This window comes from Gopherus evgoodei, chromosome 6, assembly GCF_007399415.2.
Source record: "Gopherus evgoodei ecotype Sinaloan lineage chromosome 6, rGopEvg1_v1.p, whole genome shotgun sequence".
NCBI lineage: Eukaryota > Metazoa > Chordata > Testudines > Testudinidae > Gopherus > Gopherus evgoodei.
Window position 1 is genome coordinate 95,621,867 of NC_044327.1, and position 13,077 is coordinate 95,634,943.

Consider the following 13,077-nt stretch of genomic DNA (forward strand, 5'->3'; position numbering starts at 1 on the left):
GAAGGGATGGAAGGATGGAGGAGGAACATAACTGACTTCAAAAGCTAAAACTCCTAAATTAGCATGAAATTCTGGTCTCCTTTGTCAGTCTTCAGTAAGAGGACTTAAGATGAAGGAACAACCTAAACAAGCTAATGGACCTGTGTTTAGCCACAGGGATTTGTACTCCTAATTTGCCTAGGTAGTTCTGAAAATCCCACCCAGCATTTTGTTCTTTAAAGTTCTTTACCACGATCCCCAGTTTTTTAGTGTCAGTCTCTTCCAAATGAATATTAGGCAAAAGCTGCCTTCTTTAAGAATATTAATTACTTGTCTGAAGGAGTATCAGTCAGTATCAGAGGGGTAGTCGTGTTAGTCTGGATCTGTAAAAGCAGCAAAGAATCCTGTGGCACTTTATAGACTAACAGACGTTTTGGAGCATGAGCTTTCGTGGGTGAATACCCACTTCATCCGAACAGGACTCTGCCGCTTTGTCTGAAGGAGAGGGTATTGATTTTGTAAGGTGACTAGATGTTAAAGGGGAAAATATCAGGACTGCCGCGGGGGGGCTTTTTTTTTTCTTCATACTCACCCATCTGGAGTTTGGCAGCAATTCAGCGGAGAGCCCTTCAGTCGCGGATGGTCTTTGGCGGTATTTCAGCAGCAGGTAATAAGCCTTGCTGCCAAAGACAGAAGCACTTGCCTCTGAAATACCTCCGAAGACAATCCGTGACTGAAGGAGTCTCCGCCGAATTGCTGCTGAAGACCAGGAAACAAAATATTGGGACAAATGGCATCCCGACCGTACTCTGGTTGGGATGCAGGATAAATTCCTTAAAATCGGGATAGTCCCGATTTTATTGGGCCATCTGGTCACCTTATGTTTTTGAGATGTCCTCAGTTGATTCCACTCCAACTTATAGACCTTATCTGCCAGACACTTGTGCATCTATTCAGCAACTTCAATAGGATGAAATATTAAATTTTTCTTATCTCCATAATAGTAAAAAGACATAAAGTTGAAGTATAGAAGAGAAACCTAAAAGGTATAATTTCCTTCTGGCAATTTCACCCAGTCAGTAAAATCCTGTCAGTAATCCAGGGAGCTCTGCATTAAAATATATTTTTCCTTTAGCCAGGGACATGCAGACTCCAGAAAGAATGGCATTATCTATAGTACATTTCATCCTTGCACAGAAAAAGTCTCTATCCATAACTGAATAAATTAAGGAATCCTCTAACAATCTCTGTCTTAAGTCTTTTTCAGTTTTCCTATTTCCAAGAAACCAGAATCTGCCTTATTTACGCATCATAATTCACCTCATAATATTTCAGAGCAGATTTTCATTCAGAACCATCAGCGTTCCATAGACAGGAAATTCAGAGCATTTTTTGTGAAGCAGGATAAGCTTTAGATAGATCTCCTTGCAGCAGGTACAATGTCAAGTATGCTTTAATCCTTCCAGGAGAAGGTCTTGATATTCTGTGGTTAAGCAGTCTGCTATATGTTTATTTGTCCAATCCATCTAATCCTGAGAACTTTGTGGAATGTGAAGATAACTGGACTTTAAAATATCCACATAGCTCTAAATTGGACAGGACAGACTGTCATATGTGCCTGAGAGTTATATGCTAAAAAATATAAACAATTTTCTAAAAAATCGAACTCAAAACTCCATGCATCATTAGCCCTATTTGTAAGGCTGTGAAACTAATTTCTAACCTCAGATCTCACAAAGCATCTGTAAACTCCATAATGGGAATATAGTCTCTGGATTTGACCTGGCTTCTTCTGTATTACCTAAGTACTGTATATTCTATGCAGGAACACAAGCTAAAAAAATACTGTTAGCAATCAACGATTTCGCTATCAAGATAACACTACTTTGAACAGAAACCTGCATTTTGACAAAAGCATTTGTTAATGTCTCCTCTTGGATGCCCAGTTACCATTTCAAATTCACCTTCCAAAACTTGACCTCTTATCTTTTCTTCTAATCCCTTTCCTCCCCTTCCCTCTCTCTTCTCCATTGCCTATCTTTCCTTGTCTCCTGGACTGAGAGGGCCTACCTTTTCCTTTGCACCATTTTGATGGCACAAAGGGGAGAAAAGCTGGCCTTATCTCCCTGTTGGGACTACCTCCTGCATGGGGTCATCTCTGTGGGCATCAAGGTGGCATAGCTGGCTCCCTAATCTCTTTTCCCTACAATAGCTGCATTGGGTGCAGAGAAGAGGCATGACTTCAGCATGCTGTACTCAGGCTATCCAAAACTAGGAGGTATTGTCAGCTGGTGCGTGTAGAGCAGACCCTACATTGCTCTACTTGAGTCCAGGACAGAGAATCAGGAATCCATAACCTGATAGGCTCCCTTCTGCTGTAGCAAGCAGAATCTCAGTGCATCAGAAAATCTGGCCATTTTTCTTTTTCTTTTTTCTTCCCACATATCCAGTCTCTCATTAAACCACATTTCTGTTTAATATTGTCAAAATCCACTCTCTTTACTGAATCCATGGCTAAATGCAGGTTCATTAGCTGGTCAGCTGCTTACCTTGTGTGGCCTTGCAGCCGATCAACTCTCTTTTGTGTCCAAAATGCAGTGCTGAAGTCATCTTCCTCACCTTCACCTCAAACCATGTTATTTGCCCTCTTTGAATTCTATGTTGGCTTCCTGTATCCAGGAGCGGCGCCAGGGTTTTTTGGTGCCCTAGGCAGAGGTCCTTCTGTGCTCCCGATTGGCGGCAATTCTGTGGCCGGGGGGAGGGGCCTTCTGTGCTCCTGGTCTTTGGGGCTGTCATAAACAGATAAGTAAGAGTTAATAGAACAGAAGTACTTCATCACTCTTTTGCCTGTAAAGGGTTAACAAGATCAGTGAGCCAGGCTGTCACCTGACCAGAGGACCAATCAGGGGACAGGATACTTTAAGATCTTGAGGGAGGGAAGTTTTTGTGTGTGCTGTTAGAATTTGGTTGTTGTTCACTCTGGGGGCTCAAAGGGACCGGATGTGCAACCAGGTTTCTCTCCAATCTCTCTAATACAGGCTCTTATAAGTTTAAAATAGTGAGTACTGGATAGATAAGGCGAGCTAAGCTTATGTTTGTTTTCTTTATTTGCAAGTCTGTATTTGGTTGGAAGGAGTTCAAATGTGTATTTGGCTGGAAGGAGTTCAAATTTGTATTTTGCTGAAAAGGATTTTAATTTGTACTTGTATACTTAGGCTGGGAGAGTATTCCCAGTGTCTATAGCTGAAAGACCCTGTAACATATTCCATCTTAAATTTACAAAGATAATTTTTACTGTTTTTCTTTCTTTAATTAAAAGCTTTTCTTGTTTAAGAACCTGATTGTTTTTTTATTCTGGTGAGACCCCAGGGGACTGGGTCTGGATCCACCAGGGAATTGGTGGGGAGAAAGGAGGGAAGGGGGAGAGAAAGGTTAATTTTCTCTCTGTGTTAGGATTACTTTCTCTCTCAGGGAGAGTCTGGGAGGGGGAGAGAGAAAGAGGGGGGAAGGTGCATTTTCCTCTCTGTTTAAGATTCAAGGAGTTTGAATCACAGTGATCTTCCAGGGTACCCAGGGAGGGGAAGCCTGGGAGAGGCAATGGTAAGGGAAAGGGTTTACTTCCCTTGTGTTAAGATCCAGAGGGACTGGGTCTTGGGGGTCCCCGGGCAAGGTTTTTGGGGGACCAGAGTGTACCAGGCACTGGAATTCCTGGTTGGTGGCAGCGCTACAAATACTAAGCTGGTAATTGAGCTTAGAGGAATTCATGCTGGTACCCCATCTTTTGGATGCTAAGGTTCAGAGTGGGGAATTATACCATGACAGGGGCACTTCAGTGGCGGGTCCTGGAGCGAGTGAAGGACCCGCCGCAGAATTGCCACCGAAGACATGGAGTGTGGAAGGACCCGCCGCCGCCGTATTGCCGCTGCGGGCAGCAAAAGGCCACCCTCCCAAATCCTGGTGCAGGCGGTCGCCTAAATGGAAGCACCGGCCCTGCCTTTATCTTATCGCATCACATTCAAGCTCTTCTTCCTTATATACAGGCCGTACACCTATCCTTTTTCTCTCTACCCTTTCTAATCCTGCTACTGTACTGATTCCCTTTTCACACTTTTAGCTTTGTCGTCTATCAGGATGGTAGTGTGTGATGTCCCTTTTGCACGACATATGCTAGCCTTAAGTTGAGTGATGGATACATTCAAAACATCTAAAATAGCTGAATAGTTCCAACATTCAATCTCCACAAGTCTAGGTAAGATTTGAACTAGGAAACTAAAAGTGAAAAGCAGTAGATCATCCCATTATTAATCCCTTGAACAGGCATTAACCTCAGATTCATATATTTTAAACCTAGAGAGCTATAATGGCAGATTGGCCCACATGCTGCAGAAATTATTTCCTGGATTCTGACATATTTTCAGCCAGTAAGAGAATGGTGCTTACCTTATTTGTTAATGTCTGAGCTAACACTATGAAAATCTAGCTCTCTGGGTCTGCAAAGGGACTACTCATGGTGAGCTTTGTGGAGCATGAATTTATGAAGGTCCAATCAGAAAATTCCAGTTACTCATAAATAAGGCAGAGTTTTAGTATGTTAATTATTTTAATAGCTTATTCGCAGTATAGGCAGATGCACATTAAGGTTGTTTACATGAAGTTAATTTAGTTTAATTAGCACTCACGTTTCATAAATTTCCCACAAACCTTTCAAACAAGAACAGCTAAAAGCACATCAGTAGTTGCAGTGCCTGGCATAGAAGGAAGAATCTGTCACATTTCCAAGGAAATGAAGGAACACTTGCGACAACTAAGAACGGCAAGGAAAGAAGGGCTAAACACGTTTCCCCCACTTCACAAAGACTCTGAGAATTCTGACTCTGACTGACTAAAGTGATAGATAATGTCACCAGTGATATAGTATCTGAAACCATATGATCTGCTACTTCATTTGTTATATGTGTTCTGCATATTTATTAGAATTATTTAGCTTTTCCTTCCCATTGTATTTAAAATGTTCCCTTGGTTTGAGTGTTGTTCATTTGAAACAATTTAAAATAGTTCCTGCATTCATCAAATCTCTCTCTCTAAGAAAAATGTAATACAACCATTTTCTTGTATTTAAAATAATATACAACTAATGTTTGTTCATTTTGGAAATAACTTCTGGTTGCCTTTGTTAAACTGATGTTTTTCATATTGTTGCCATTTTACATATATCTCTACTTGTAATTATAATGTCTACTACCCGTAAGTACTAGCTTATAGCGAAGCTATATAATATTTACAGTATTAAATCTGAAAGTTATTTTTTCTACTGACATAAGCCTAACTAATGCATTCATTACACCGCATCAGAGTAAAACTCAAGATTATAGTAATGGTCAAAGGATGATGCTGGACTGTGCTTGGCTGACTACTGCTATCTTACCCCTTTCAGTGATCTGCCTTCTCTAGTCCCCTCAGTGCACCAAGCCTTTCCCCCACCCTTCAGCAAATCCCAATGCAGGCCATTAAATATGCTGGAGGAAATAAATTCCTATCTTCTCATATCCTTTGACTCTCCTATACCTTGCACTACTTAATTGTGATTTTCTCTCACTCTCTGTGTTACTGCCTACTTCTTGCTTATGCTGTTGCACTTTGATTAGATTACTGACATGGCCATCTAAAGCACAGGTACTTTAATTTGGAACATCTGATTGGAGCTTTAAAAGGAGCTGGTGATTCCAGGTAGCAGAAGGTAATGGTCTCAGATCACTAAAACACCCATTAAGTTCTAATGCCTGAGCCTTTCCTCCTACCTTAGCCATTCCAAGGGCCAGATTCTGGTTTAGGCTCAGATCTCTCTATGCCACTGCAACAGCCAAAGTGGATTTAAAAGTGCTGTAAGCTTCCTCCTCTAGTCCAGGAATCCTCAGATGGCTTAGAACCAGTGTCGCTGGCTTTGTACCTGGTGTTAGCGGGGAGGGGAGTGTGCAGTCAGAGCATACCTTTCTTGGGGAATGTAACAGCCCCTAAGCTATTACTAAAGGGTGTAACTCAGCAGCTACAAGGCTTTAAGGGCCAGATTCACAAGGAGAATTTAAGCATCAAAAGGGTCAGGTAAACACTGAAGTCCAACATTTAGGCACTGCTGGCATTCACAAACTACTCCTCAGTTTCTGCCTAACACTAGAGGTACTTAAAAGACCAGGAGGCTAGAGCCACAAAGGATTTTAGGTGCCTAACTGCTGCATTAAGCACCTAAATCCAAAATTTAAACTCTCAAACCCCAATTCAGCTGTGGCCTATCCCATAGGTGCTTCAATTCCCCGTGGTAAAGGCTCCTCGGTTGCAAATTTCTGCTGGTGGGCATGTGCAATGCCCTCTCAGTGCTGATGCCCAGTGCCTAACTCATGTCTCAATCTCAGTAGCCCCTGCTGAAGCTGTTCCACTTTGTATGAAATACTGGAATATTCATTGTAGCAGGGACTGCAGGAATGGCCAGTGAATCACCAGGGGAACAGCCAGCAATGGAACACGAATTTCCTGACTTGGTTCTTGTGGTTTAACCATTACACCACATTGCTTTCTTAAACAGCTTTAAGTAACATTACATACAAAAACTGTAAATCTGGGGACATGGCAGACTAGTACCTTTCACCTCTATAGTTCTGAATGCCAATCACTGGCCAGATCACCAATCAACATGAGTTGATGATGTTATTTTAATTTTAATTCCTTGTTGTGTAGCTCACACAATCGTCACCCAGTTTGTCATGGCTGGCCGTCTGCTCAAGAAACACTCCACTGGCAGAGCTGTATCCGGAAAATTTCACGGAGGAAGCTTACGCTGAAACAAAGAATCCTGTGGCACCTTATAGACTAACAGACGTACTGGAGCATAAGCTTTTGTGGGTGAATACCCACTTTGTCAGATGCATGTGGTGGAAATTTCCAGAGGCAGGTATACCTTTTTACAGATCCAGACTAACATAGCTACCCCTCTGATACTATGCTGTTTAAACCAGTTATACTAATCACTCACTTTTATATACGCTAAATTCATTCAGCAATCTTTTAAAAAGAGAAAGAGCAAGATTACCAGAAAACCATGCTTTAACATCCTTCATGACAATAAACCAGGCAGGGCTGCAGAGTGCCTATAACATTAATTCATTGCAGACACTATCCAGAGATCTCTTCTTGGGAAGATATACTATAAAGTTACCATATTCTTCTCTCCTCCAGTTTTTTTTAAATCATTCCAGAACGAAATGAACTTTTGCAAGATTAAATGCATGCAGATAAAGCCATGGGCAAGGTAACCACAATATTAGGGTACGTCTTCACTACCGGCCATATCGGCGAGTAGCAATCGATTTCTCAGGGATCGATATATCGCGTCTCATCTAGACGCGATATATTGATCCCCAAATGCGCTCCTGTCAACTCCAGAACTCCACCAACGCAAAAGGCGGTAGCGGAGTCGACAGGGGGAGCTGCGGACATCGATCCCGCGCCGTGAGGACGGTAGGTAACTCGATCTAAGATACTTCGACTTCAGCTACGCTATTCACGTAGCTGAAGTTGCGCATCTTAGATCGATTTCACCCCCTAGTGCAGACCAGCCCTGAGTCTGTGTTTCTAATTAGAATATGTCTTTAAGACACTGGAAGATGCCATACAGTGACTGGTAATGAGTCATTAAAAAACTAAAAGTATCTACAGCCCCTTGAATTTAAAGGCTTTGTGTCTCACATTTTTGATTGTAGGTTTAAAGAATGTTTCTTTAGTGGCACCTAGATTATATGAAGAGTTGGTATCCCTAGAAAGAGCTCATTCTAGGATTTTGCAAAGGTTTTCCATTTTTCACTTCCTCGGCAAATGAAGACAGTAATATAGACTATTTTATGTCAGAAAGTACCCAACCTCCTTCATTTTACAGAAACTCGCTTATATATATAACTTCTCTTTACTGATTCTGAGTTCCAGCCTCTAATTCAGAAATTTTACAGTATGCTGCAAAATTATAACTTTTAAAACGCCAAATTTTTATGATACAGTAAGTGGGATTTTGTGCCATGAGCTCAACAGGAAAACAAAATGCGTTGGTTCACCTTTTCTTGGCTGCATTTACACATTCTTCTTCCGCCTCTTGGTAGAGGAAAATAAGGACATGTGCAGCACATTTAAGTGATTGCCTGATTTACATTTTAACTTCCAGTAAGGCATGCAGAGATCCTCCTGCTGGAAACAAAATAGTTTGATTGGAAATAGAACTGATTACCATTAACTTCAAGTGTTGTCCCAAAATACACTTACCACAGTGCACTCTGCCTAGAGCAAAATCTTAGCCTTACATATAATGTAACTAGTGTGATTGCCACTGTTTAAAAATGGAACAGTTTTATCAGCTCACTATAAACAATCCATCTGTATTGTTCTCTTTATCTAGCAATAATATCAGTGCTGAGGACTAAATTACAGCTGCTTGAACAGGGACGTGTTGGAGGCAATGAAGATGCAGGAGGCCTTTCCCCATTCCAGTGTACTCATACAAGGGGCAGATGTGTAAGCATTAGGAGTGCAAGTTGTGGGAAGGAGTTTAGTACTGCTGGTGGCTCTGGGGAAGGAGTGGTATTTGGTTTAGAAAAGGCCACTGCTCCCATCAAGCAGCCTGTGCAGGAGGAACGGTGGTAGTTGGTTGCCCATTCTGCAAAGAGGTTCTCGTTGCACCAGCATTCCTTGAGATTGCGCAGGTGGTGGTGGTGCACCTCTGACTACACCCTAGCACAGCTCAGACCCCCTAAGAGGCAGAATTGAGCCCTAAAAAGTTATAGCCCCCATTCCTTTTTGCCCACCCCTGCACACTCTCAAAAGACATTTAAAAAGTGCAAACCGAGCACCTGGATATGGGGTATTTACTGTCTGTAATTGCAGCTTTTAGCTTTTTATTTGCCATTAACAAAAAGAAAAATGGCAGCTTGGGTTCCCTGGGCTCCACTAAATGTTTGGGAATCATTTCTGCCTAATAACAACTGATTTGGGGAATCCCTAAAGAAATATGTCTGGCATGTTCCCTACCCAGGCGACTGCTGAGGTATCTCCACAGGAGAGGGTGAAGCAGTTAGTTATAGAAGAATCCCCAACTAACAGAAGACTAGATGAAAGCTATGGTAGAATTGCCTCAAGTGAGTGCCATGCTCATTGCACAAGATAAACATCTTTGAAGGAATCTGGAACTCCTGCCATCCCTGACAAATCTAGAGAGACAAGGTGGGTGAGGTAATAGCATTTAGTGGCCCAACTTCTGGTGGTGCTTTCACGCTAACACAGAGTTCTTCTTCAGGTCTCGCCACCAGAAGTTGGTCCACTAAACTATATTACCTCACCCACCTTGTCTCTCTAATATCCCGGGACCAACCTGGTTACACCATCACTGCATACTGAAAAATCAAGATTGTTTTCAGAAATAAAGAAATAAGTTGTGGGACCAGATTATTGTTCAATTTTAATACATGATTTTGTATAAACAACACACTGACCACTGTTGTAATAGAGATTAGATTAGTCAGTTCCCCATATTTCTTCTGGTCATACAGTTCAACCTCATTTCATAGGTGTATTTTTAAACAGTAAAATTTTTCATTTATTACCAACAACATGCTGAAAACAGTTTTTCCACTGATGGTATCGTCATCATGCAGGATAGTTAGGCTTGGGTGGCAGTGCACAAATCAGGCAGACTCATCCAGAATCTTAAGGTTCTTGGTCCCTAAGCAGTGCAAGCAATAGGATCATAAGCCACATACCCACTGACACTGGTGGTTTCACACCATCCCAGAGTTTATTAGCTGCCTTGGAAACATTCCACTAATTTCTGACAGCAGTCAGCAAAAGAGCTCCTTGCTGTCACTAACTCTTCTCTGTCCAGTCCAGCTCAGCAGCATGGGGGCTCCTTTACTCTCTGTCTCTCTCTGCTCTCCAGGCAGGCCCTGCTCTCTTTTTCTCTCGTTAATTTGTTTTTTTCACAGTTCCTTCATCGTTGCTGGCCTGAGAGTGCCAACAAGCCTTGGGAAGAAAACTGCTGTAACCTGGCCGCTACTTTGATTGCTAATAGGGTTGCCAGGTGTCCGGTTTTCAACTGGAATGCCTAGTTGAAAAGGGATCCTGGCTGCTCCGGTCAGCACTGCTGCCCAGGCCGTTAAAAGTCCAGTCAGCAGTGCTGTGGGGCTAAAGCAGGCTCTCTGTCTGCCGTGGCTTCGTGCGGCTCCCGGAAGCAGCAGCATGTCCACCCTCTGGCTCCTACACGTAGGGGCAGTCAGGGGGCTCCACACACTGCCCCCGCTTCAAGTGCTGGTTTTGCAGCTCCCTTTGGCTGGGAAACATGGCCAATAGGAGCTGCAGGGGCAGCGCCTGTGGACAGGGCAGTGCTCAGACCCACCTGGCCGCGTCTCTGCATAGGAGCTGGAGAAGGGGGACAATGCCCTTTCTTCCGGAAGCTACTTGAGGTAAGTGCAGCCCAGAGCCTGCACCCTTGACCCCCTCCTGGCCCACAACCACCGACCCAGCTCTGATCCCCCTCAGGCCCTCCGAACTCCTTGGTCCCAACCCAAAGCACCCCAAACCCCTCATCCCTGGCTCGCCCCAGAGCCTGCACCCCTCCAGCCAGAGCCCCCACCCCTCTCATCCCCAACCCCCTCCTGCACCCCAAATCCCCTATCCCCGGCCCCAAACTAGAGCCCGCATTCCCAACTGATGCACCCCCCCTGCACCCCAACCTGGTGCTGCAGCCTGGAGCTCCCTCCCATACTCCAAACACCTCGGCTCCACCCCCCACCCAGAGCATCCTCCTACACCCCAAATCCTTCATCCCCACCCCCACTTGAGTCTACACCCCCTGTACCCCAACTGCCTTTCCCAGCCTGGAACCTCCTCCCACACTCTGAACCCCTCAGCCCCAGCCTGGACCCCCCCTTCCTGTACCCCAAATCCCTCACCCCTGGCCCCACCACAGAGCCCGCAGCCCCAGCTGGAGCCCTCACCTTTCTCACTTCCCAATCCATTGCCTCAGCCTGGCGCCCCCTTCCACACCCTGAACTCCTCATTTCTGGCCCCGCCCTGGAGCCTGCACCCCCAGCCTGAGCCATCACCACCTCCCACACCCGAACCCCTGAGCCATCATGGTGAAAATGAGTGAATGTGGGTCGGGCGAGCAAGTCACAGCGGAAGGCGGGAATGGTGTGTGTGTGTGTGTGTGTGTGTGTGTGTGTGTGTGTGTGTGTGTGTGTGAGAGAGACCTCAGAGAAGGCGCGGTGTGAGGGGACCCACAGAGAAGGGGTGCAGGGTAGTAACAAAAAGTAATTTTCCCTCTGTTGAGACTTCTTGTCAACTGTCTCATCCACCCTGATTGAACTGGCTTCATTAGCACTGACCCCCCCCCCCACACCCCACCTGGTAAGGCCCATCTTTTCATGTGCTGTATAGTTATACCTGCCTGTGTATTTTTCACTCCATGTATCTGATGAAGTGGGCTGTAGCCCACGAAAGCGTATGCCCAAATAAATTTGTTAGTCTCTAAGTTGCCACACGGACACCTTGTTGGTTTTGCTGATACAGACTAACACGGCTACCTCGCTGAAACCTGTTTTACAAATGTATACATGGAACCCCATGGTGCCATTCTACAGTTGTCTATAAGTGGTATGTGCCTAAGGCATGCCACTGAAGAAATCTTAGTCCTCTAGTGAAATGTGCCCTAATTCCTTCAGCAAGAGAGACTGAAGCCGAAGTGTAAACCTTGTGAATGCACATCCGATCCCATTTGATAGTGAGATGTGATTGCTTGACCCTTTTTCTTGACCTCCTAAATTGGTTAGTCTTATTAGGAAAATAAGCTAAAGTCCTTTTGAATCTGAAGTATGAAGCCTGTTTTCTCCATGTGGCCTTGGAAAAAACACTGGCAGGTTACCTGACTGGTTAATGCGATATTCAGATATCACCTTAAGCAGGAACTTCAGATGAGGGCTTAGTACCACCTTGCCCTTATGAAAAAACAGTAAAATGGGAGGTGCGGAGGAGATGTTGAGGGTGTATAGTTCACTTACTCTTCTAGCAGCTGTTTTTGATATAGCGAAAACAGTTTTAACTTGAGATATAAAGAGCATTCTCTCATTGGTTCAAATGGAGGATTCATTAGCTGACCATACTAAGGTCTCATACTGCAGAAGGGACTTTGGGTAGATGTTAGTCATCCTTTTCATAAATAACTTAACAGACTCATATGTGAATCCAGATTTGTTATCACTAAGAGTGTAGTACATCAACATGGTTGCCCCATTGTTCTCAGCCACCCCAGGACGGACTGAACGGGCATACCACTCCATTGATACAGGTAATGCTCACCCAATCAGAACCCCACCCTACCGGGTGTCTCCTCATGCCCAAGCTGCTATAGAACGGGAGATCCAAAACATGCTACAGATGGGTATAATCCGCCCATCTACCAGTGCATGGGCATCTCCAGTGGTTCTGGTACCCAAACCAGATGGGGAAATACGCTTCTGCGTGGACTACCGTAAGCTAAATGCTGTAACTCGTCCGGACAACTATCCAATGCCACGTACTGATGAGCTATTGGAAAAGTTGGGACGTGCCCAGTTCATCTCTACCATAGACTTAACCAAGGGGTACTGGCAAGTACCGCTAGATGAACTTGCCAAGGAGAGGTCAGCATTCGTCACCCATACGGGGGTGTATGAATTCAATGTCCTTCCTTTCGGCCTTCGAAATGCACCCGCCACCTTCCAGAGGCTGGTGGACGGTCTACTAGCTGGACTGGGAGAATTTGCAGTTGCCTACCTCGATGATGTGGCCATTTTTGCAGACTCCTGGCCCGAACACCTACTCCACCTGGAAAAGGTCTTTGAGCGCATCAGGCAGGCAGGACTAACTGCTAAGGCCAAAAAGTGTCAAATAGGCCAAAACAGAGTGACTTACCTGGGGCACCAGGTGGGTCGAGGAACCATAAACCCCCTACAGGCCAAGGTGGATGCTATCCAAAAGTGGCCTGTCCCAAGGTCAAAGAAACAGGTCCAATCCTTCTTAGGCTTGGCCGGA